General features: G+C 34.5%; 1 protein-coding gene across 2 annotated transcripts in view; it reads left to right on the forward strand.

Moving 5' to 3' along the window:
* Window positions 1-22,306, forward strand: part of LOC122751786 (transcription factor 4-like) — a 274,344-nt gene that overhangs the window by 195,795 nt on the left and 56,243 nt on the right. The window contains exons 6-7 of one of the 2 annotated variants that reach the window (XR_006355805.1): window positions 17,376-17,489; window positions 18,923-18,954. The exons of the other annotated variant lie outside the window; for it this stretch is intronic. The gene's annotated coding sequence lies outside the window, so the exon portion shown is untranslated. Of the gene's footprint in view, window positions 1-17,375; window positions 17,490-18,922; window positions 18,955-22,306 lie in introns of those variants that run through there. 2 annotated transcript variants of the gene reach the window in all.

The following is a 22,306-nucleotide window of genomic DNA, read 5'->3' on the forward strand; positions in this document are numbered from 1 at the left end:
AAAAATAACAGCATGTGTATGAATGTGTGAGGAATAAGAGGTAGAGCAATACTGGTAATACTGTGATTGCTAATTCCAAAGCCTTCAGGAAAACTTCATCATAATCTTACCAAATTGACTTACATTGAAAAATAAAAGAAATAGTTGTGCAGTTAAACTTTTGAGCAAGTGTAAAATCATATTGGATTATAAACTAGTTATAATTTTAGAACTGCATGATAGTGTATAATTGAAATATCTAAGGAAGAGTTACTGATTTATACAAAGTATCAGTATACTCTATTTGGAAGAGTGATGGTCTTAACTGAAGAAGTGATATGTGCATTTAGAGGAATGCAGTCATCATATTTCTGGAAAATGTAGAGTAAAATCAGTTTAAGGAAATGAGTTTTACTTTCTTATATTTTGAAATGCTGCAGGCACATTTCTCCACTCATTTAGACATTCCTGCTTGCAAAGCACTATGAATGCTTGGACAAGTGACCATTGTTGCTGAGAAGAGCATCCCACTTACTGATCATGGACTTAATATTTAAGAAGGAAGAAAAGATCTCTTACAAATATTTATACTGCAGTGAGACTGGAAGTTGATAAAATCACTGTTTGACACCAGACCAGATTAGTTTTGACACCAATCTAGAAAGCTTTTTCACTTCTTATCACAGATCCAATTCTCTCCATAAGAGATATTTAATACAAATAACAACATTTGTTTTTTTTTAATTTTGCAAAAGCTTGCATAGTATAATAATAACTATTTGATGGTTCTGTTTATTTCATAAACTTCTGTCTTCTTAATACTGTAAGTACACGTTGTGCTTGCTGTATAACAAGCATATTGGTAGTTTTACACTGTTCCTAACAATTTATTCTCACAGTAGACACCCCAGGTGTAATATCCCTCCAGGTGGTTCATCGTGAATTACTCATTTTCCAAAGACTGTAATATCAAGAGTGGACAAAGTTATGAAAGAAGTGACTGTGGGTGGCATGCAGACCACCGATCTTTACAGAGAGGGTTAATTGCAATTGAGGTCTTCAGTTAATGTAGTAATTTGATTCTGTTATTGGACAAACCACAGAAGAAACAGGAACATGTCAGCTGTGAATGTACAGCTGTTGGGATTTTTCAGACTTATGAATGAAAAGTAGTGGTAAGTATTTGGTTATACCAAGAATGATCAGCTTCAGTTAAATGCATTACTCATTCAAGGGGCTTGCATATTATATTTATTGGCATTTTGGAATGAGACCACAGGCATGTGCTTAGTGGTAAGTTCATTAGATGAAAATAGTTTATGTTTATCTCAGACCCCAATTTTAATTATGTATGACCATAAGAGCAGAAAGGGATTTATCACTGTTCTTTTTTAAAAGGGAGTTTATGAAAAGAAATTCAATGGACAATTTCAGGGGACAACATTTAAAATTTAACCAAAAAAAAAAGTAATTCAAAGTAAGTCTATAGCCAAACTCCTTAATTGTGATGCATTTGCTGAGTTTCCCTCTTCCATCGCCGGCCCTGCTCTGATGCCATATGGTCTACCATGGAACATTTAACTTGTCAGATATAATGGATTGTCCTGGAAGCAGATTTTCGCTTTGAGCGTTCGGCTCCTTTCTTGCATTTCACTCTCAGCTCCAGGCTGCAGGATGAAGGATTGTGGTGGAAATGCAAAGAAGAGACACACAGTTGATTCCCCTTAAGAGAATGACCTATATGCCACAAAATTTTACCCACGTAAAGAGGCATTATCCCTGTCACTGGCCCTAGCAGGCTGCATGTCAGAACCATTTAAATTTGCCTGGACTTAACAGATTGTGCAAACGTTTCAGAATCAAGTGCTTAGGAATAATAAAACCTTGTCATTTCAACTTATGCAGGAACAATGCAGCTCATACTAGCTAAAGGATGAATATTATTTATTGTGACCTACAGGTAACCTAAACTGCCAGGTTTGTAGACCCTGTAAATTAAGTTCACCTTCCAAGGCTTTTGAAACTTTTATAAAAACAAACAAACAAACACTAAAAATAGCAAATAGGTAGTATTGTTTTTGTTTGGTGGACAAGGGCAAGGTAAAGGGTTTAAGTAATTATTTATATGGATAGACCTGTAGCAATTAAATGTCTTACCACATTTTGCATTTTGCAATAAGAAGTGAAAACCTTCCCTGGGTTTTTTTTATCTCAGTAGTCTGAAATTAAGGATTGTACAATCTTCTGAACAGATCATTAAACTTTAGTTTATTGTAGCCAAGAAAATATTGTGTTATGACTTTTAATTTTGATTCCCATAAGCATAGGTATTTTAAAAATCTGGGTTTTTGGTTCTGGTTTTAGATTTGAAAAATCAATTTGCAAATTTTGTTAGAAATTATACAATTGAAAAGCAGTTTGGAAATTTTGTGACTTTTGCTGTCATAAGATCACTTTATAAAAGAAATGGATGGACATGTCTTTGTAAATGTTTGTTGAATGAATAAATGAATTCATGCGTAATTACTAGTTACTATTCTAATTCCATTTTAGAATTAAAGCACATCTGCCATCACTTTCTTGTTTATACCTTAAAATGGAAGAGCAACAACAAAAAAGATCCCATGCCCTAAAATCAAAAGAACATGGGATCTCAAAATTTTTATGTAAAGTTAGTAATATTCTGTGGATATAATGACAATTTAATAATATTTATGGAAACCAGTTTAAAAATAATGGGAAAACTGTTATCCAATTTTAGCTAAAAATACTGAACACTCAGACATATAAATAAATAAAATCTGTGCATAATTATAAAATATAGCTAACTATACCCACAAAAGATATGTGTATATGTGATTATTATGTATTTAATTTAGGAAGGCCATATCCACTGGGAATTTTAGTAAACTTATATGTAGTGATAGATTCCAGGGATAGCCTTCAGTAATCAAGGTACTCTCTGAATATTGATCTAAATTAAATTAGGTTCAAAGAGTCATTACTTAAAGTAAATTATTCCTGTCGGAACAGGTAAAAAAAAAAACTCCATTCAAGGCAGACTTTAACAATAAGTACTACATGTGTACATGATTATTTCCTCTTCTTCTTGCTTAACATTGGACTAGTTAATTTTATTAGTAATGATGAGTTTTAATATTTTTATTATTAATGATGGCTTTTCCTCTGTTCACCCTACCAGCTACTAAGAACTAACAGTTTGGGGAGTGACAGACCAAACTTGTGTCTTGTCAGGGTGTATGGTTGCCCTCTACTGGCTACTCCAGATTTGAGCCGACTGGATGCTCAGTGGGTTTTGATTGGTTCATGGTTTTTCTTATCTTTGGAAGTGTAGATTGTCTCCTTCATTTTTTTTTTTTACACAGCTTATCAGATGTTTGCCATCAAAAGACATTTCATATTTGAATATATAGTCTGCTAATTTTTCTTTCTAAATATCTATTTTTAAAATTACCAAATAAGGTAAAGATGTTATATAAGGTTTATACAAGGAGAAACATTTTAACATCACCCATTTCATAGTACTTTTCACTCAACTTCAGTGAAGTTCTTTTCACATTCCTTACTGATTGAATGTACTTAAGTACACTTATTATTTTCTACATTTGAAAAAATAACTTGAAAAACCAGCTCTCATTGGAAATAGGACCAGCTAATTTAATAGTAGTCCTAGGTAACCTCTAACATAGGAGAAGTTTATTGACTGTTTTCTCTAAGAATTCACATTTCAAAAAAAACCAATGTTTTCACCTCATACTGCATTGTAAAAATATTTTTATTTCATGAAAGACCAAATAAAGATAAAAATGAATCCTACTAGCAGACATTTAGAATGGTATCTTCAGTTCAAGAATACAGAACTGCACATTAGGGAAGGGGAAGGAGAAGAAGAAAATAAACATTTATATAGTGCCTACTATGTTCCAGGCACTAAAAAGAAATTAGATTCAATTCATCAAATTTATTAAACCTTGTATGTGTTAAATGATGGGTGTTCAAAGATCAAATAAAGAGTACCTGCCCTCAACAAACTCAGTTTAATTGGGAATCATATGTCATGTGCACAAATAATAGGACACAAAATAGAATGTCATAAGGAGAAAGGAGAGTGGGATATAAAGGCTTCTGAAAAAACCTGTGGATAGAGAGCTTTCAGGGAGGGGAGCAGGATGGATATTAAGGATAGGCTTCATAGAAAGTTGGCACCTGAATATATAGACTTGAAGTAAGAAGTTCTCAACAGATGGGTCTGTTGTTCATTTAGGCATGGACCTGGGAGATACCCAAAGCATGGAGGCCACAAAGTAAAGGAGGGGTTCAGGAAATTTGCCTAGAATGTAGAGTATTATTTAAATGGGAGTAATTTCTAGAGATCCTTAAAACACAAACTAAGAAGTATATGTTTTTCTCTATAAAAAAAATGTAAGGGTAATTCTGGAATGTTTTCGAGTAGGTGAATTACATGATGAGACTTGTCCATTGTGAAATAGAACATATGCCTATTTACTGTTTAATGGTATTGCTTATGCCAGTGGTATCCTTAGAATGTGATAACAGGTAAAATAATCCTATTTCAATAAAGACTTATTAGTGGAAAAAATATTTATATATCATCAGATATCTGCCATAGCAGGCAGATTTTCTATAGTTACCAAACCTGTGTTCTAAGTCCTTTCTGTGGTGTCCAAACATATAATAGTAATTCTATAATGAAGTGATTGATTTGGTAATAATTTGTGTTAAATGCATGGAAAAGAAAATTGAGTCTTTTCTATTTTTTCTGATATCCAAAAATATTTTTTATCCAACTCATGGAATCTTTGAGCTGCAAGGGAAAATCCGTTTGGACCTCTTAATCCTAGAGTAAACTACAGCCCAAATAGTTTACATAATTTGTTCCAGGTCACATGAGAAAACTGAAGCTCAGAAAGTAACTTGCTCAAGGTCATAGATTACTCAAGGCAGAGGTGACATTTGAACCCAGTTCCTCTGATTTCAGTCACCCTTCTTTTCATTGTACTGTAGTGCCACTACCTGAATAAAAATTTAATAAAATGGGTTACAAATAGCTTCATTTACTAACTCACTATGGTTAACTTCATTTCATCTGTGGATACAGTAGCTTGGGAATATGGAATATACATCCTCCTTATGCATATATTTCTTTTTATGAATATATTTTAAATGTTTTATTTATGTCTTATTTTTTTCCAATTATATTTTTCACCCTACTCGCCATGAGTCTTTCCTCACAACAAAGAAAAATAGTTAAGCACAACCAAATAGAACCCAAACACATCTGAGCATGCACAATATTTATTATCAGGCATGCCCCATCATTCCAAGGAAAGTTGAGGGATCCATTACATGCATATGACCAGAATATTATTTTAGCACATTTTAGGGTTCCATGAAATTCATTGTATGATATTTTACCTGTGGCATTTATTGGATAAATAGGCTGTTGCAACTTCTGTTTATCAGAATCGGATTAATAATGAGCAGATGTGGCATGATTTGTCTGTTGCCTGTTACATATCTTATATTTATTCTCCCGGGCACTTTCTGTGACTGGTGTGCTTTAATGTCATAGACTAACTGAAGTTACATAGAAGGAAATGTTTTAGAGACTGAGGGGATTGAAGCCTACCTGCATATTGAATTTCTGTATCTCTTTAATTACTTGATGGCTTTGTAAGCTTTATTAAACTTCATGAAAGTGATTCTTTTTTTCTTTTTTTGGCACTTGGGTTATAATCTATGTTTTCTTCGTGTCACTTAAAGAAACATAATTTAACTATATAAGATTCAAGTTTTGGCATGATCTTTTCATTTTTTGCATCTACTCCCTCTTATTTTTTCAGTGTCTCTTTTTTTAATTATGCCCCTCTCATCATCATCAATTCTTGCATCCATATCTTAATACAGATATGTTCACATTTTCTGTGGTTGTGAGTAGCTCTTTTTGAAACATTCCATTTTGGTCCTGTGAATCATTGTTTTACTTTCACAGTTATCCAGTTCTCACTGCCATAATATCGAGAGCTCCTTCTCCATCACAGAAATACTGTGGATGAGCACAGCATCTTAAATGTAGAGCTAGAAGGGACCTCAGAGGTCTTCTTATCGAGCCCCTTCATTTTACAGGCAAGTTCATGTAAACTTTATCGTAGGGAGTCTTTACTTCTAAAATATCAGGGACATTTGGAGCCAATGCTCCAGCATCTACATGCATAGCATGAGCTCTTGATTATCCATAGTGTAGTTTGACCTCTGGAGTCATTGTGTTTTGATGGGATTTTTCTTGTTGTTCAGTACTTTCAATCATGTCCAATTTTCTGTGACCCCTTTTTGAGGTTTTCCTGGCAAAGATATCAGACCGGTTTGCCATTGCCTTCTCTAGCTCATTTGACTGATGAGGAAACTGAGGCAAACAGGATTAGGTGACTTGTCCATGGTCACACAGCTAGTAAGTGTCTGAGACCTTATTTGAACTCAGGAAAACTTGTCCAGTACAATATCCACCGTGCCACTTTTTTTTGAGAAGGAAAATTATAGTAATATTGTTTGCTGTAATCCAATGCCAAAGATCAATGATTCTGTGCTTATATACCATTTATTTATTATGTATTTTGATCCATTACTAACTCTGAAATTGTCTCAGGTATTCTAGAGCAAATTGTGAGTTCCTCAGAGGTAGGGAACTACCTTTTGCTTTTCTTTGCATCACCAGCACTTAGCAAAGTGCCTAGCATACAGTAGATCCTTAAGAAAAGCTTGCTGACTGACTCACTGCTATATCAAATATGATGTAAAATCACAAAAGAATCTTAGATTTAAAGCTGGATGGGAGCTCAGCAGAGGACATGTAGTTCAACTGCTTTATTTTACAGATGGAGAAATAAGGGCTCAGAGAAGTTAAATGGCCTGTCCAAGGTCACACAGTTAGCAGTAGAACCTAGGTCATTGATGCCAAATGCAAGGTTCTTTCTATTATATCATCTTCCTGATATAATGTGTCCAATCACAGACTCTCAAACTCTGTTTGAAAACAATACCTACATCTAAAATTACTGTTTAATTTATAATTTTTCCAATTCTCTATAGTAAACTTATCAATGAACTTTTCCATAGATTGTATATTCCACTGTACCTTCTTCAAGGTATTGTGTTTGCTAGTATCAGAATTCCAGTACACTATGGTTTTTTTTGTGATAATCTGATGTGTGTGTGTGTGTGTGTTTTGTTTTTTGCTTTTTGTGAGGCAATTGGGGTTAAGTGACTTGCCTAGGGTCATACAGCTAGTAAGTGTTTAGTGTCTGAGGCCGGATTTGAACTCAGGTCCTCCTGACTCCAGGGCCAGTGCTCTATCCACTGTGCCATATAGCTGCCCCTGATAATTATATTGTTAATGATGATATATAGTGTATATATGGCTTCTGTTTTTCTTAAGATTCTTATACCAAAAAAAGAGATTCCTATACAAATTCCAGTCATTTTAACAATGAAGACAATGCAGAAAAAACATACTCTTGTACTATAAAAGCTAAATCAGTCAACAAACATTTATTAAGATTCTACTATGTATCAAGAATTGTGCTCAACACTGTGGATATAAAGCTATAAATAAAAGACACCCTAACCTCAAGGAGCTTAAATTCTACATTCTATAGAATTATTACTTCTAGAAAATATATAATTGTACAATAATTAAAATAAAATAATTTATATAATTAATGTATGACAATGATAAATAGTATATAATCTATAATTATATAGAAACCAATGAATATTAACTGTCCTAGAGCCTCAAAGTACTGGCGAAATTTGACCCAGTAAAGTGAAATCATTAGCTAATGGACAGCAGAACAAGGATTCAAACCAAAATCTTCTAACTCCAAGAATGGTTCTATTTCCATTAAAATGGTTTTATTTCCATGAAGGAAGCTGTGGGTTGCTATTATTACATCAAGTCAAAAGTATAGTACCGTTTCTCTTGATCTTCATATTGAAACCTATGGAGCTTGTATATGAGAGGAAAAACCACCATCACAGTTAAGTGACATTCACTCCTTCTTAAGAGCAGTGGCTGGTAAAACTCTGGAAGTTTAACTTGTAAATCTAGAGATTATCTGTTCATCTTTTTTCTGTCTGAAAGTAAAGGAAACTCACCAAGTAAGAAAAACAAAAGTCCTGAATAAAAATCTCAAGCTTTGCATTTCTGAAATTTTATTGGCAAAATCTATTTGGTAAAGAGTGATGAAATTCATTAGATTAAGCAATTCTTATTTATAGGAATGAACAACTTTAAAGGTTTATCACAGTGAGGCAAAGTGATTTCTTAACCCATCAAAATGTAATGGTTTTCATGGTTATTGAATAAATATGAGTGTTGTGTTTAAGAAGTCAGTTGAATTATATGGACAGGGGAAAAAAGAATAAAGGGACAAAGCTAGGAACAGACATACAAAAAATACATAATTTTTATAATCACTTAAAAGTGATCAGTCTTCTCAATATGTAAATTTTTTAAAATGAAAGTATTTTGATGTACTTTACCCTAATATATGCTAAATTGGTACAGAAGTAATTTTAATGATATTAACTTATACAATGCTGATGGAGTTGTAAATTGTTGGGAACTTTTGAAGCAAGTTGTCACATTGTACATTATAAAAATAATTATGTAGTTTACCTAATAATTGACTTATTGGTAATGTACCTAAGACTTATGAAAAAGGGAAATAACCTCTGTTCAATTAGCTATCTGATAGATAGATAGATAGATAGATAGATAGATAGATAGATAGATAGATAGATAGATAGATAGATGATGGATGGATCAATGGTTCGAAGATGGATGGATGGATAGAAAGAACAAACCATTCTTTATAATTATGGAAAAGTGAAAATAACATTAGTTACTTAGGAAATGACTAAAAAGTGTAATATTTTACTTGAGTGACTAATATGAAAACTATGTAAAAATTATATGAAATAATGCAAAGTAAAAAGGGTAGATCCTTATTCATATACACTGTGACACTGTTTACATAAAAAGAAAATATATATATACACAATTTAAAGGTTAAATGAACAAATCACTGGAACTGGTGATAAGAAGATGAGTCATAAAAGTTGAAATAGATATTCTTTTGTAGATCATTATTTTGTTAAAGATTGGTTTTTATTTAAATTGTATTCATGAGTAAATGTTTTTAAAATGAATTAAATGGGTTAATTTTAATTGTATTGTGTCCTCAGGACCATTTGTATGTATCGCAAAGTGTTAACCTTCTTAGAAAGGAGAAAATATCATATAATTTGTAACTTTTCTTTCCTGTTATGTATTACCATTGATCCTGTTTCTAAATATTTCTACAAAGTAAGTGATAAGTGTGTATGTATATGTATGGAGAGAGAGAGAAAAATACAGGGAGGGGTGGAGAGAGAAAAAAAGAGAAGAGAGGAGAGGAGATAGAGAAACAGAGTAAGAGAGTGGGAGTTAGTTTTCATTTAGAATTAATATTGTATCCATAATTTTAAAGGTTCATTTTCAAGATTACTTCCTTAATTTCCATGCAAAAACCTTAATTTTTAAATGGAAATAAATCTTTTAAATGAATGAATTTTTAATTTAAAGAGATCCAACTATAGCAATCCACCTTGTTTGCATAAAATCAGAATGAATGTAAGGTGTTTTTTAAAAAATAAATACCATTACTAATATATGGGCAGATAATATCAATTTGAAAACTACCCAGTAGCAGTAAATTAAGCAATTTAGGAGTTATATTTACTCTTTTAGATCTAGAAAGAACATTTTCAGTATAAGAAATTGCTGCTGCAGTGTCCCAAGTATCAGTGCTACAATTAGAATGGAATGGTTGGGATTTTGCCTCTAAATTTAGAGGGCTTTGACCACCCTTACATTTTTTTTCCGGCAGCATAGAAAGACTTGTGCTTAACACCTAGTTAGCAAGAATAACTAGTTAAATAGGTAAATGTCAGAAGTCAGGTTGTGGTGACTCCTGATCATCTGAGGGCACATCTCTTTTTACTTTTTCTCCAGTGTGGTTTATGTTATTTACCCCATATGTGGAGTTCCTAGTTATGGGTCTGCCAAGTAGTACTTTATGTTCTTTAAAGAGCTGCTTGACACATCTCCTGAAATATATAAATCAGTTCTAGAATCACGTTGATTAGAATTATAGAATCTAAGCTTTGGGAGGACCCTTAAATTTTCTCTAATATGACCCTTCCCCCAGTGCATAGATCCCCTTACAACATTTCCAGTAAATCTCTGCTTGAACATCTTGAATGACAGGGAATTTACTGCTTCACATGGCAGTAGATTTCATCTTTAGACATGTAATTGTTAGCAAGTTCTTTCTTCATGCAGCTAAAATTTGTTTCTATGTTACCTCTATCTAAAGAACCTGTAGTTCTCTCTTGTGGAGCCTAGCAAAACATGTTATATTCCTCTTCCATATGACAGTCCTTCAAATATTTTATGATAGAAATCGCGTGTACCTTAAGTCTTTTCCCCTTCAAGCTAAGTATTCCCATCTTCTTTTACAGTTCCCTCATGTGAAATGAGTTTATGCCCCTCACAATCCTTGTCACTCTCCTCTGAATAGGCTACAGTTACTTTAAATGCTGCCTTTGGATGAGAGCTATACAACTCACATGCTTTAGTTTGGTAATATTTTCATTTTCCTTATACATGTCTCCTAAATGTGAAGTATTTTTCTGTTAGAAAGTGCTTGTAAAAAAATGCTAAAATCTCTGAAAGAACAACATCTTAGTTCATTTTTTAATAAACTTGTCCTGTTCATTCAATTACCAAGCATTTATTATATCCTCAAAGAATATTCATATAAATCCTACTACTCACAACACTTAATCATTTCCTCCCATGAAGATAAAGCAGCAAAACATGGTAGAATAGGTAGAACATTGGGCTTGGAGTCAGAGTGCCAAAATTTGAATCTTGGTTCTGGTATATCTATCCATAAATATATCTATATAGATATAGATATGAATGAGACCTCAGGCAAATGGCTTCATCATCTCTAATTCATTTCATAGACTAGCTAGATCTAGCTCTGATATTCAAGATCATTTCTACCTCTAAATCTATAATCAGATGATTCCCCAGATAGCTTGCTAAACCTTTATCTACAGAAGAAATTCAGGTGAACTTATACTTCTGATTTGCAACATTAAATGTACTTAGGATATATTTTAAAATTTACTAGGTACACTATGATTAAAAGGAAAAATGCAGTGTCAATTGCAAACCTCAGCCCTGGATGCCTGTTTGTCTGATTGTATTATCCAATTTACTTTAGATTATTGTGCCATGTACTCATTTTAGTTCATCCTAGACAAATGGTTTGGTTGTGCCTTTAAATATTGTAGCCTATCTGGCATAGCAAAACTGCCCAATGTTTTGAGATAATTCAGTGCTTAGACTCCGTGAGGTGGGTCTGTGATGAAAATCAACCTCTACTTTTAATTTCGCATGATTATTAGTGCATTAGTCTCATCTTAAGACTTCCAAAACAGCAACTTTTTTTGAATTTTCCAAATTATAGACAAACTCAGCTTTTCCCAAGAAATAGAATGTTTTCCCAGTTCTCATTTCCCTTTACCACAGCTTAGGTAACTGGAGTCAACGATTTTTCCCCTTTATTCAGGTTGGGAAAATAACAAAAGAAAGCAAAGGAAATAATGGCTAATTGTTTAATCTTTGGGAGGCAGCATGGTACAGTGGAAAGAGAGCTTGAAGTGAAGTCATGGGACCTGGGTTTAGGTCCCAGGTGTTCCACTTATTGCCTATACCACTGTGGGCAAGTCCCTTCAACTCTATTAGCCTCATTTTCCTCATCTGTAAGAAAAGGAAGTAATGTTAGATCTTCTCTCGAGTGCCTTCAGACTCTAAATCTTCGGTCATTATTAAGTTGAAGTCCAATACAAGCAGCACTTGTTAATCACTGACTATACAAGGTGCTCTAAGTGCTGGGATACAGCGATAAAACTAGCTAAACTAAATAAAATTAACTAAAGTCCCTGCCCTCACAGAGCTTACATCCTTCTGAGGTTCTTAATGTTAATTTCAAATTGGGATTTTTCTTCCAGTGCCCTTGCGTGCTGTCATGGCACAGCAGAACAACAGTGAACCAGAGCCCTGAAGTCTCCTGTAGAGATCTCTGACGCACCAAGAAAGAACACTTCCTACCACTACCCTGCCCACTCTTAAGACTCCAGCTCATAGCTAGGGAGACACAAGGGCAATGTGGTGCAGTATAAAGTGTGCCGAATTTTTAATCAGAAGAAACAGGTTCAAATTCTTGGCCTGCTGCTTACCACATGTGAAATTTGGGGCAGATTACTTAATTTGTCTTGAACTCAGTTTCTTCATCTGTAAAATGAGAAATTCAGGTTAAATGTCCTCTAAAGATGCTTTCATTTCAAAATCAGTGCCACTCAGTCACCTTGCCAGAATAAAAAAACAACAACACCCTATCATTTTAATTAGAAATACAAGCCAATATTGCCACATCAAGTAGCAGTGAGTCTAATACCAAGTCTTTGATGAATCTAGACCAGTAAAAATGATGTAACAGTCAATTTGGAGAAAAATTAAGTACATGTACTTGAATAGAAGTGAAATAATCTACCATGATATAAATTGACATTACTTTTTAAGACATTTTCCCTGCATGAAATTTTTTACTCAATGATGGAGTAGTTCACTTTATAGAACAACTCAATTTTCCCCTATATTCATTCTCACTGCAGTTTCCATGGAAGTTAGTATTCTTCATTTGGAATCTACCTAATTACAGTTTTCTGCTGTGCTTTATAATTAGTTGCCATGATTTAACCTGGAAATGGTTGCACTTTAGTGTATGTGAGATGACACAGATTCAGTGTTTATCATTTATAAGGTTATAGAGCACCTAGAGACCTTTTAGGAAGTAAAACACCATGTAAATGTAAATTATAACCACCTATAAGACACTTTCATTAATTTCATATCAAATTCATGGGTCTTTTGAGCCTTGGGATGTTGATTCCCTTCAAAGTTGGACTACTAGTTTATTTATTGATTTTTTTTCCCAGACTAACAAAAGCCTAGCACTTGAATTTGAACAGTATGCTTGAAACAGAACCATTTCTGTAAAATGGTCTGAATTATAACTAATTTCAGAACTGCTAAAAATCATTGTTAACAATTCTTTTATATGGTGCTTTAGAAATTCAAAGTCACACATTTTAAATTGGGTTTTTTAGAATTTTAATAAGGATTTGAATTAGAAACATTCAAGATAAGTGTTCTAGTCTGATGCCCTCTCTCCAATTTTCAGATGGAAAATTAACATTGAGTATTGGGAAAATCTAGCTCATTGTTGTCCAACATCAGATAGATAAGTTTACATTGTGCTACTTAACCAGGTGAAGTATTTTCTCACAGGTGGTTGCATTTCATTAGTGGGTGAATTGACTACTGATTCTCTAAAAGCTTTAAAATGGAAGCTAGGAATAAAAGGCACCAAGGCAAAACATATTATTAACTTATAGCATATGATAACAATAACTGTTGCAACTGACACATATTTAAAGTTTACAAAGCACTTTTCTCACAACTTGGTTACCTCAGTGGTGTTAGCCCCATTTTTCAGATCAGAAAACTGAGATTCTTAGAAGCTGTGACTTGACATAGCTGGAATTTGAATCTAGATTTCTTAGCTCTAATACCAGTGATTTTTCTCTGATCAGTTACTGTGTTGTGCTTGTTGCATATTTCTAGAAGCAAGGCTCTTGCTAAGCTTGTTCTAAGTTATACTTGTGTATCTAGAACATTTCTTTTTGTCTGGAATTATTTGTGCTTGCTGTGTCTCCCAAAGTGATGCTCCTGAGATGGATAAATTTTCTTTGAGTGACCATCTAGATCAATCACAGAACATTTTTATACCCATCCAGTCACTCCATACGTTTTCTTGCCATAGCGATACCATGATGATGTATAAGGAACAAGGGAAATGATACACACTTATACATAAATAGTGAAAAATACTTAATTTACTGTAAACATTAAACTCAGTTGGCTTATACCATTTTTCTTCATTTAAGAAAATATATTTTTTTTTCTTTCCATTCTTGGAAGATATCAAGAGAAATAGTATCTGTGCAGCTAGGGGGAAAAATATGGGCCTTCATGTTGAAAGTAGCTTATATTTTCTTCTTAATTAGATTAATTTTTCAAAAGGCACCATTGAGAAGCAAGTGACCTTTTTATTGATTGTCAATTGTTGTCTTTTTTTATAGTGAAATAAAAATAGAAAACGGCTATTGAGGACTTTAGCTGATCCCTTGAGTTTTATTTAAATAACCTACATGGTGTTTTTCTGGATAACATTCACACTGTAGCTACTGGATATGTTCTAGAGAAGGGGTTTCATGTAGATCTCTTGTCTCTTTGTGGGTTTATCGATATAAGTTAAGGCTGCTCCCTTAAAATATTTTATTGTTAAAATTTTCAAATCACGACATGTTTTTATATATGTCCCTTTTGTTGAAAAGGTTGTTTAATCAATATGTTGACATCATTTATGAAATTTGCTCTATAGCTTTCACTCAGCCTTCGATCTGAAAGCTACATGAGATTCCATCATTTGTTTCCTATATACCATTCTAGCAGGAAATGGCAACTAGCAGCAATTTTTAACATTTGGTCCTCTTGGTATGAAAATGAATCAAATATCTGACAAGATTTGTTCCCGGTATGTATTTCATACCATTTTTTGGCATATAACAAATATTACTAACGGGTACTTTTAGTTTTTAAAATATGGACAACAGTACGCCATGCAGTAAAAGACTTGAGCGATTAATGCTACCCTTATGCCTCTTTTGAGTAGTTTTAGCCATGGGGCTTGGCACTGCCACCATTGTCTTTGTGCCAAAAAATATCCGCAGCGGCTGTCGCATTCTAGTACTGGAGGGTTGTCTCGAAAATTCCGCAGTGAATGCGTCGGGTTGGTACATCACTCTCTACTATCTTTTTCAAACACTGGAAAATAGAATCCTCTGCTATTGCAAAGCTCATTTTGGGGGTGGGGTTGGGGAGGAAGGAGTCTGACCATTCCAGACTGTTCTATACAAGAGACTAAAATCCATGTCTAACATATACAGTAAATGTCGAAATTAGGAGCTTTTGTACTGGTGAGCACAAATAGTTACTTAAAGAGCCTATTCTAGCATATTATCAGCAGTCTTGCAAATTTTATTATCTGAAACAAATGTTCCAGTGAATTTTAAGCAGAAAATCAACATCAAGACCATAGCTAATTTTTAATGGAGAATTTATACAAAAGATTTTTTTTCCTGGAAAACGAAGTGTCATTTATAAATAGTTGCTCGTTTTTTTCATCAAATATTATGGTGAAAATAGATATGTATATTCGAGATGGTTCCTGGGCTTTTTCCACAAGCTCTGATTATTTTGCTCCCAAACAAGGGTTTTCATTCTGAAAGCAGATTTATAGTTGAATTTGGGAACAAAAAAGATGTAATAAAGTTAAAGGCTTACACTATCAGAATGAAATGTGTTCACTCATGATCTCCAGAGTTATCTATTTGATGGTAAAAGTGGATGCTACAGATGAAATCTTTACAAGGAGCATAATCCTTTAAAAAAAAAAAGTCAATCTCCCAATCTCCTGCTGGCTGCTCTGCCTCTTTGGTACCTCACAGACTTCGACAGAGTCCTGGACGAGTGCCCATTGATGTCATGGAAACACTCAAATTACTGAGAATGATTCATGTCTGTGCTGTTCTCTTATCCTCCCCCACACAAACAGGAGTAGATTTTTAACCCTGACAACTTGTAATTTGCAATGGGTTTATTTTTGTATCTAGATAAATATTTTTTAACATCGGAAATTAAGATGAGGCAGCCTGTATCTGATATGATAGTAAAGAACATTAGTACTATGCAGCCAAGATTACATTACTTTTAGGGTTATCTGTTCCATGACTGAATGTATATATATATATATATATATATTCCCTCTCTCTCTCACTCACACACACACACACACACACACACACACTAGGGTTTTCCACATAATTCCAGAAACACTCAAGTTGGTTTTGGGTTTTGTGTCTTATCTTTTGATACTGGTCTTTGATATTTGAGGAGAAGATTTGACAATGAAATTTCACATTTCATCAACTCAGTCTTGCCCATGGAATAGTATGATAGATCTTTCGTCTTCTTCAAATTGTGTTTAGAAGACATTTTTTTAAAATAATGGTCAGGGGGGCAGTGCTGAGGAAGACATTAGGTACAACTCCCTTGAAATTAAAAGCAAATTTCACCTTAAAAATTACATTCTGATCTCACTATATATATATATATATTCTGTGTTTGTATGTATTTTTACTGTTAAACTGGAAGCATTTTCAGATCAAGGAACTAATACCCTTACAGTGACACCTGATTTTTGCCCAATTTCTTCAATAAGTGGTTTGATTTGTTTCAATGGGAATGTAATGAATATTTGCAATCATTTTACTGTTACTGTTAAATTCTGTGGCATAGCCCTCTCCCTAAAACCTAGCAATTTCCAAACCAAGAGGTGGAGGAAGGTGATTTTTAAAATGTTTGCCTTCCTCAGTAGATATGTCCATTTTATGTCTGTTCTTCAGTACTTCCAAAAGTTTGGGGATTTTTTTTTTATCCCTCTGAGTGTTCTTTCTATAGACACAGATCAGGACCATTCTGTCTCTTGGTAGAAGGTCTTCATAAATTTCTTCGGCTACAAAAAGAAAAAAAAAAAGGTCATTGCTTAATAGCAGACTTCTGCTGATGAGCCTTTGTCAACTTGATTAGGTCCGTTCTTGAATCATATAAGCATGGCCAGAAAGAGCACACTGGAAGCTTTTCTGCAATGTTAGCATTTGCCAAAACCTAAGCTCTACTTTCATAAATGCTAAGAGTCCATGGTCACCTCTATACCATGATAAGGTACTAGGATTGAACTTGAGCAGTTGTGCAATTTTAGGTCTATGTTTTTTCTCAAATGAGTGAAATGTACCAAGAATGAAATAACTTGGGTAACACTTTCATCATCCAAGTATTAGGCATTTTGAGGAATGATTCTTCATGTGTGGCAATGATGCAATGAGTACAATGAAGAGCAGCTAGACCTTCACTCAATGTTTATTGACAGTAATGAGGTGGGTAATTATAATACATGCTGCCTGTTTTCTCAGTTGTCTTAGATGGGCTTGAGGTAGGAAGCATTTTTAAGATGCTTTATATCCATTGACTAATCTAGTTATCATTGGTTTTTTAATAGATGCAATATTCAAATATTGAAGTAGAGCTGGGTGTTCCTTGCAGTGATGTATATTGCATTTCATCCATGCCTATCGATTGCAACCCATATGCTCATCTTCCTACAAGTTGAAATGTAAGCTTGCCTATTCGAATATAAGCTCTTGGAGTAAGAATCATTTCATTTTTAGTATATTTGTTTCCCCAATACCTAGGAGAGTACCTCACACATAACAGGTACTTAATAAGTTTATTTGATACATCAAGAGCCTCTTTTTGTTTCTCTTGATATGAAGAAAATACCAGGGCAAGCAGATAAGCTGTCCAGTACTTATTCCTTACTCTTGCCATGTGACTAACCAATCATCTTTTTTTAGTTGTACTTTTCTTTGAATGCATCCTTTACTCTGATTCAAACCCCCCAAACACATCTCCATTGCTCTCTGATACAAGCGAGAATAAGATCCTTGCTAATTAGCATTGTGTAAAGTCTAATAATTTCAAGGAAAGAGGTATAGAAATTCATCACTTGGTTCTTAGTGTTCTCAGCATCTTGATACTATCTGCCCCTACTAGGCAGCTAGATTTTATATATTTACCTGTATCTAAAAATATTCCACCATGAGACTGTTCTACTCTCACTTCTTATTTAATTTGACTCTTGAATCTTACCCAACTTATGATTAAGGCTAAAAATACTTTTAAAAAACAAAAGAGAAGATTGTCTTTTACTCTTAGATATGGCCAGAATGTATACCAGCCACTTTTCAGCTCTTGGTTACTTTATGAAAACAAAGCAGTTTTCAGAAACAAATTAGGCAGTTGGTCCTGGTACATGATAGTGGTTTTCAGTGGGCCCCTACTTAGCTCCTAGGACTGTTGGTGGAATTGGAACCTTAGTTCTGAATGGGCAAATGTCCAACCAAATCTCTCTCTCTCTCTCTCTCTCTCTCTCTCTCTCTCTCTCTCTCTCTCTCTCTCTCTCTCTCTCTCTCTCTCTCTCCTTCTCTCTTCAATTCCATCATCATGTTGATCATGAGGGAATTTACTCCTGGGAAAGAGGTTAAAAAAAAAAACACCACCAGAATTCTGAATAGTTTCTTTGCTAAATTCACCATCTGGAGAGCCTGTGATTGATTAGCTTTGGCCTCACCATTAAGTGTCAATATAATCAATGGGAATTACCATGCTAGGGTCATTACATAGATAGTTTGCCTGCTGTGTAAATAAAAATGAAATTGTTTAAAATTTGAGGGAGAGAATGAAAGTGAAAATAAGGAATGTCAATTTGTTTGTTAGAGAAATTGGAGGCCATTGAAATGACAGTTTTTGGAAGTGTGGAGCAGTTTGGCTAAGAATAGGAATGAAGGATATTTTTTTCCAGTTTATCATAGCCAGAGTGAAGAAGTGTTAATCCCTTTCTCTTGCTTGCATACATTGCCGTTAGTGCCTACTTTACATATGTAAACATCGGAAGAGAAAAGTAGATATCTGTTACCTGGAGGAGATTTTTTTTAAAGAGGAAAACAAAAATTTACACACCTTTTTTTTTTTAATTTCTATTGACAGGTAAAACAGAAAGGGGTTCATACTCGTCTTATGGGAGAGAATCAAACTTACAGGGTTGCCACCAGGTAAGTGATAATCTATGCAGTGGAAGAGGTTGTGATAAATAACCTGGTAAATTAGTTTGTTTTGTAAAGTAGATTATGCATTTTAGATTTTTACACAGCTATTCATTGCATGTTTGCCGGTGACTATTTCTTTTAAAAAAGTAAATAATGAATCACGTTCTATTCTTAATCTATAACCTCAGCTTCTGTCCTACCTTGTCATACCCAGTCACTGGTTTGAATTTGTATTTAGAGCCACCCTTCAGTGTCCCAGGGATGATGTTTGTAAAGTATTGATGCTTTTTATAAGGGTTCCATCGGAACAATTTCTTCATAATTCGGCAACTTCTAGAATGATGAAACTCCCAACACCGTGGAGCATGTGTCAGACCCTGGGTTTGGTGGCTATTGCCATAAATTATAGTTTTCATAGAGACTGTATGATGTTGTGTGAAAACAGGGTTGTATTGAGGGATAAAAATGTCTGTGAAAATATGATTTGTTGTCCCTTTTTGTTTCTGAATTGTTTTTGGCTGGAAGTCAAGGCCAGCAGGCTAACAGCAAAGCCGTCTCAAGGGAAGCATGCGTGAGCTAGAAAAATAAGAGGACTTTAATTAAATAATAAAATGCCAATGTAATACAAAGGTATAGCATGTGTGTATTTGTGCTTCTGTGCACTCTGCATTTGCATACTTTTAACTCTCCAGAGAGAGACTGATTCTAAAAATACTCTCAATAGCCAAAAATCTAAGCTTTGTTTTAAGACAATCGAGTTTTTGAAAGATGCTTTCCCTTTAATTTCAGCAATGGTATTAATAACATGTTTAAAACTCTTTTTCATATTTTTTAAAAGCACACTTTTTATTAATGCATAGATTTGCTACTTTGGGAAACTTCAAAGAATTTAATAACCCTTCTTAATATTCTGGGTCTTTGACTATTTTATTATTCTTCCAAACAGAAAGCATGTTCTTATTGTGCTAGATTGGGAATGCTTGCTCTCTTGAACTCCTTCATCACCTACCTTTTTAATGATCCAAAAAAATATCTATTCTTGAATTTTTAAAGCAACTTGTTTAGTTTAGCTCAGAAAAAATGTAAACAAAAACTAGTTCTAGGAATTGAATAGAACCCATGTAGTATCTTCATTATCTATCACTAATATACCTCTAAAGGTGGAATTAGGGTTTTCTTTGTGCATCTGTTTCCTTTTTCAAGTTTCGCCTGTTCCATTGCGCCCCCAGTTCAGTCATATTCTGCACATAAAGGATTGTGGAGATGAGATAAATTGTGGCTTGGTTAAGGACTAATGCAGCACATGTTGTAGAGTGCAGTTCATGGCAGTTTGTTTGGAAAGAATTCTGCAGGAAAGAAATTTACAGCGCTTCCAGTGTAGCGGAAACATCTTTGGAATGTGAGTGCAAATGTTCGGGGTAGATAGCTTGGGTGACAAGCCTCTTAATGCTGTGTCTCTAGTGTAAAGCTTTCAATTCCTGTAGAAAGTCCTATTCCTGTGTATCTGGTTTCTGAGGGTCAAGGCAGAGGTCATTAAAGTTTTGGGGAGAAGAAGGTTGACAACATCCTTCCTTTTTGCAGATGGTGATGGAATAGGTCTGTGTTTTCACTGGGCCCCTTTTGTTGGTCAATGAGAGAATAGGCGTGCTTGCCCCTGCATCCTTTCTTACTAATAGGAATTGGCGTGATTCCTTACAGACACAAAGATTTCCTCTGCTGACTAAGCGAGAGGCCCCTTAACTTGTGAAATCATCATTCAGACTGCTTGAGTCTGACTGTTTATGTACAGGAATACATACACTAGGTTTGCGGGGAACACTTTCCTCTGGTGAAACTGCAGTGGTGCCTTTTTCAAGGACAAGGTGAGATGGAAAGCTGGGAGGGGCTGAAGGGTCAGGGTGAAGGTAGTCTGTTGTTTGATGTTTGGAATGTGGGTGTGGAGAGCACACACATGTGAGTCTGTGTACATATGTGTCCAGACAATCAGTATATGTTAAATATGTAAGTAAGATGGAATGTGTTTTTCCTATAGTGTAATGATGTAGTGGTCTTCATGTACTAGACAGAAAAGGAACTCTGAACTGTGGAAGATTCCTTCATTCTTATTTCTGCTTGCTGGTTGTGAGACTTGCATGGATCAGCGATCACTATCCATAGCATCGTCTCAGCAGTAACCATGAATAATATGGTTACTTAGGGACAAAGACACAGCAATAGTTTGGAGCCTCTTTGAATTTAGGAAATAGAGTCTGAGGGCTATGATATGTTGATACAACTGGTTTTTCTTAATTAGTTAATGAATTTTGAATTTCTATTTTTTGCAGAAATTGAGAATAGAATAGGTTATGGTATATTCTAAAACATCATTCAGCCTTGTGCCTTTTTATTCGGTGAATCTGGACTGAAGCCTCAGCTATGTGAAGCCCAGAGAACAAAGTCCTTGTGTTTGGGGCTTGTAGTCGAAATGGGAGATCATAGCTGAACTGAGTCACCATTGCATGAGAAGGGGGTGCTCTCATAGAGGAGAAGTGATTTACTTTTCTTTCCTCCCTTTTCCTTCATTACAGAGTTCTTGAAGTGGGGAGCATTTAGGTGGCAGGTTCTAAGAATCACCAAAGGCATGGTTATATATCACTGAGTCATATGGACACTATCCAGATGAACAATGTAGAAAATATATCTCTATTGATATGAGTATTGGTAGGGTAACCCTATGCCAAGGGGCTTTTGAACTCTGAAGCTACAGAGAAATAGAAATGAAGCAACAGGTACTATCATTAAAGAGGAAGGAGAATGACATTCTATTGGATAGATCTTATGAGATATTTCAGTTTTTAACATCTGTTTTATTTCTATTCAGGATTTAGTTGTCCAGTTCTTAGCAGTAATAGTGTTAGTCACGTGACTTATAGAACTTGTAAGTCTTTCAGCAGACAAACAAAAGCCATCATTCTTTTTATCCACCAACTATTTTTAATGAAAAGCAGTAATGGGGCAATAGAAAGTCACCAAGTCACTTAACTATGAACTTTCCTGAGACAAACGTGTATGTTGTATTTACTAACCCTGTGTTTTAAGGAAAAAGGAAAGAAAATCATAGGGTTTTTAAAAAACAGAAAATGACATTTTAGCTCTTCCCTTACTAAATGATGACAAAACTAATTTAAATCAAATCGGCTTATGGAAATCACACCCAGGCTGAAAACACCCCTGCCAAAATGCAACCTCATACAACTTTTTACTGGCACAGAGAAGAAAATGTATAATGGAAAGTCTGACAGGAACTAAGTTGAGTGGAAATGAACTTTTTAGTGAGGTGGTCCAA

This window comes from Dromiciops gliroides, chromosome 1, assembly GCF_019393635.1.
Source record: "Dromiciops gliroides isolate mDroGli1 chromosome 1, mDroGli1.pri, whole genome shotgun sequence".
NCBI lineage: Eukaryota > Metazoa > Chordata > Mammalia > Microbiotheria > Microbiotheriidae > Dromiciops > Dromiciops gliroides.